The sequence below is a fragment of the Sinocyclocheilus anshuiensis genome, unplaced genomic scaffold, assembly GCF_001515605.1.
Source record: "Sinocyclocheilus anshuiensis isolate Anshui unplaced genomic scaffold, SAMN03320099.WGS_v1.1 scaffold55, whole genome shotgun sequence".
NCBI lineage: Eukaryota > Metazoa > Chordata > Actinopteri > Cypriniformes > Cyprinidae > Sinocyclocheilus > Sinocyclocheilus anshuiensis.
This window is the reverse complement of record NW_015549647.1, coordinates 1,970,171-1,975,322: the sequence shown is the minus strand read 5'-3', so window position 1 is coordinate 1,975,322 and position 5,152 is coordinate 1,970,171. Positions and strand designations below refer to the sequence as shown.

General features: G+C 36.1%; 1 pseudogene; it reads left to right on the top strand.

Annotated features, from left to right (window-relative positions):
* LOC107659995 (dynein beta chain, ciliary-like) overlaps positions 1–3,596 on the top strand; it is a 15,770-nt pseudogene extending 12,174 nt beyond the window's left edge.
* The last annotated feature ends 1,556 nt before the right edge of the window (positions 3,597–5,152 follow it).

Here is a 5,152-nt window from a genome sequence, read left to right as displayed (position 1 = left end):
TATTTGTATACTTACTACATAAAGTATACTTAAAAATATACTTGAACTTTACTTAAGTATACTTACTAAAATAAACTTGAAGTATACTACTTTTTGGTAAGGGTGTGCATTCTGTAGGACAGTTGTTCAGGCCTTCCTGCAAATATTTACAGCTGAGGTGTGTAATTTGCCACCAAATGACATTAATATAAATAAAAATAAGTGTTTCAAACAGGCCTCCCTACATCTAATATTTCGAGATAAACCGGTTCTTTCCTAAACTCAGAATGACTGAGTGCAGCTGTGTTGGGCTTTTTGAGAAATCACTTCATTTTGTTATTTCATTAATGCCGTAGCCTTTTCTTATGTGTATGTGTGTGCGGTTGTTATCTTCTCTCTGCATGCATTTAACGTCGTGTTCCATAAGGCTGTGCAGAATGCAGATGCCTCTCCAGATGTAAAGACCCGTGTGAATGTGCTGATAGACTGCATCACCTTCTCTACATTTAATTACATCAACAGAGGCTTGTTTGAGACAAGCTGACCTTCGCAGCACAGCTTACTTTTCAGGTAACCCACTCACACATGAACACTTACTGTTATTACACACGCTAACTGTCCTTTAAAACACACATATTACAGTATGTTGGATGGTTGTGTATTTTATTTTTAATAAGTAAAGTTAATGAGTAAAGAGTTGGATCCTCGGGAGCTGGACTTTCTGCTGCGCTTCAACATCGACCACAGTTATGTCAGCCCACTGGACTTCCTTTCCAACTCTGCCTGGAGCGCTGTTAAAGTAAGCACAGATCTTGAAACGCAGACACACACACACACACACACACACACACACACACACACACACACACACTTGCTTAAAGACCTGGGGCTGTATTACAGGAACACCCTAACTTACAATCCTGTCCTGTCCGTTTAGTTACCATGGGAATTTCTCTCAGGAAATAGAACATTTTCAAATCTTAAGTCAAGAATTTAGATAGGAAGTTTCTGTAATACAGCCTCTGAAGATTATCACCATACCTCGCCATATTTTTACATTTAGATTACTTTTGCTGTTGTCTAACACTCACTCAAAGTTAATCTTTAAAAACTACTAATTGCATAACACTGTTACATGTAAATTTGAACAAACTTCAAAATTAAAATACATTTTTCAGACTGTACATACAATGTTGTGATGCCTAAATTCACTTTTAGCATTTTTAGAATCGTATTTTTAATTAATTTAGACCAAATAGTATTGAATTATATTATCTGCTATTTATTGGAACATAAAACATAAAAATAATGATCAATTTATTGGATTTGATATTCGATTTTCACTCTTGGGTGATTCCCATGTATTTTGGCTCTTGATAAACATTTAATCAAATAAACACACAGACTAACACTTTTCTCACTGTCCTTAACTGAATATGCTGGAGTTTGTTTTTGGATGAGTGAGGTGGATTTTTCTTGAAACCCTCCTGAACAACATGTGGTGATGTAGGGGCTGCTTGATTTTTTTTTTTTAGGCCAAGACTCAACTAATCTCTGCAATTCTCCAGCTGTGATCCTTGGATAGCCTTTGGCCACTCAAACTCTCCTCCTCACTGTTCATTAGGATGATATAGACATACGTCCTCTTCCAGGCAGATTTGTAACATTTTAGTTGATTGGAACCTCTTAATTATTGCCCTGATGGTGGAAATGGGGATTTTCATTGCTTTAGCTATTTTCTTACAGCCACTTTCTATTTTGTGAAGCACATCAGAACTATATTCTTTGGTTGATTAAGGGCATTTGGCCTTTGTGTTCCTCATATTTATAATCCTGTGGAACAGGAAGTCATGGCTGGACAATTTCATGCTCCTAGTCACCCTGGTGTGCTAAAAAAATGTAAATATGAAATATTTATATATGAATTTATAGGGGTGCGAATAATTGTGGCCAACATGCATTGGAGAAAAACAATGTGTTTCCCCCACTTTCAATTGTTTTACTTAAATGATAGGTTAGAATTTTGTGATTTTTTTGAATGAAAGATCAAAAAGATAAATGATGCAGATTTATTTTCACAGCCACCTTTGCTCATATTTACCAAGGGTGCCAATATTAGTGGAGGGCACTGTAGAGCTGAAAGTAATGGAAGTTGGTTGGAAGTTCAAACTATTTTCAGACTAATACAACTCATTGTCTGCAAATGAGATTTACATTATGTTTCCTTAAATTTATTCCTTAAATTTCTTTGCTTGGTCTTAAAAAAAGTGTTAAAAAGTCTTACATTTAGCTTCATCAAACCTGCTGTTTTTCCATAAATAATCTTGTGCAACATTGCAAATTAAGCATTCTGTCTTTTATTAATTTACACAGTTGTGTGTTGATTCTTGTAATATTCACAATATACAGCATAAATATAATATATACCAATATATCCAAGAAAGAAAACATTCTAATCTGCTGTTATGTCTTGCATTGTATAAAATACAGTGTCAAACATTTAAAAAAATGCATAAAAACAATTTTGCGAACAGCACTAGTTTTAAAAAGTGACACTGTACAAGATGTTTAAAAGAGTTTGTGCAAAAGATCGCAATAGTATCGTATCTCTCTCTTGCTCTTTTCCTGCACTGGCACGTGTCCTGGCCTTGTCCCACAAACACCCCTAAGGCAAACCCACTCCTGCCAGCTTCCTGAAACACCAGACATGACTTAGACCATCTCACAGGAAACTGTTAGGTCAGTGCATGCTGTGATCACAGCGGTCACACGAGCCAGACAGGACAGGCAATGACATATCTGTGTGATGGCAGATGAGGATTTAAAGCCTCTCTCGCATGCACTGGTATGCTCCGCCTCCAGATTTCAGCCTACCAATCAGATTCATTCATTCACATTAGAAGCTCTAAATCTGGTGGCCCGATGAGTAAATTACTAAATTAAGACATGCATACAATTTTTCTGCTTTTTTTTTTTTTTTTTAGCTGATACTAGGAAGACTGTGTATTTCAATGCATCCCATTAAATGTGATTAAGTGATTAATTCAACTAACTAACTTTGGTTAAACATGCAGTCCTACACATGAACTCAATGCCATGTTATACTGCAAGCCTAAAAGTGTGCATTTTATGGGTTCTGTTAACATAGATCTATCATCTGGAAGGCCAGGGATGACTGCTGCTACAAAACCTAGTGCTTTCACCTCCAGATCACATTATCCAGATATATTTCTACAGATAAACACTGCTACAGCTTCAGAATTAAAGAATCTTCTCAAATGAATCTGTAAATTGCATAAAGAAATGAGGACAAAAAAGCATAAATAACACAAAAGGGTTTTCATAGGACCAGTTTTAACCCTGGGTTAAGCAACTATACAAGCACTGCATGAAATCAGGCATTAACCTTGCTTTAACAGTGTTAGAATCCAAAGGCAACAGACAACCAATCTTAAATAGTAGTTATACACTAATCTTGATTTTTCATGGCCGACTCCAATACTGATTTGTTATTATTTATTTTTTTAAAGCAATATATAAGATAGAATGACTATATGAGTATATGAACAATGTGTTTTTTTGCTCTATTACAGGCTGAACTCTCAGTAGTCATTTAAAATTAGAGGCAAACACTGCATTTTAATCTTGATCCAAACAAAGATGCTACATACATGAGCAGTTTCTGATTTAAATTAGATTACATTAGATGTCATTTCAAAATCTGAAGCAAAAACAGAATGTTCTGACTAGCATTGTGAAATTATACTACATAAACAACCCTCTACGGACACCTTGGCAATTAAATCGCCATTGGCTAGTAAATTTTTTTGTTTACTCGCCAGACTGGGAGATATATATATATATATATATATAGTGTTATAATGTTTATAATTGTATAATGTTTGTAAAATGGCACAGCTTTTTAAATATCTGAAAGTACACTCTTAACATCAGTCAGTCAAGCATTATAATATATTATGATAATCAAGTATTATTTAATGATAGAACTTTAGTAATTACAATTAAAACTGGTAACCATGTATGAAAAAAAAGGGAAAAAAGGGGAAAAAACTAACAATAATACTGATAAGATAGTAGTAGTAGTAGTAGTAGTAGTAATAATAATAATAATAATACTACGAATTCTACTAAGAACAATATAAAACGCACTAAGGATTAACGAGCAGCTGGATTCATGAATATTAATCAGGTTGTGTGTGTTCGCGTAAACTGATTTGCTGAAATCAAAACAAGGACGATAACAGGTGAGCGCCAGCCAATGAGATTGCCGTTTGCGCATTAGTTCCACCCACTACTGGAGAACCCGGCAGTTCTTGAAAGCTGAAGAATTCCAAAGGAACTCCGTTATTTTGATAGGAAAAAAAGGATCGTTTACATGTACCGCGTCAATTCTGCATGTTATGCAAGATCTCGCTCTGTCTTAACTTTGCGTGTGAGAAAAAAAAAAGCGACGGCGAGTCGTGCGCCTTCACACTAGAGTTAACGGTACGTCAAATACAGGTACGCTGCGCATCCATTCAGATGAACTGAAAAATATCACAGATCGCCTGATGGTGAGTGAAACTCTGTAGCGCTCAGTCAGTGTTCGGCGAGTAAAAATATATCTGTGCTAAACTTATACTTAGCCTCCAACCCACACACTGGCGAGTAAAATCTGAGAATTTATTAGCCAGTGGCTAATATTAGACATCATTTAGTCGCCCAGAGGTAAGATTTAGTTGCATATGCGAGTGATTTACTCGCAATGTAGAGGGTTGATAAAACATATCTGTACAAAACAGAAACAGCAGACGGCTGAAGGAGATGCAGTTTTATGGGGTTAGATCTCTGCCACAATTCTGCGTGCGAAAGATCATATTTTGAGCGTACAAAAGTGCATTTTGTATGCACGCGAACTGAGTTTTGTGGGAAAATGTTTGTCTCGCAAAGAAGAAAGTATTTTGAGTGCACGAAAATCAATTTTTCATTTAAAATAAGTTTTTGGATTTGTGTAGACCTTCTCTTTTGTGCGTGCAATGTTTCACTAGCTTGCTCACCTGATGCCCGCCTTCAGTGCTCTCTAAATGCCAACGGGTCGCTTGCTCAACACAACCCAGCGTTACAATATGCCATAATTCCAGCCAATCAGAGACGAGGCTGCTAAATTCTGATT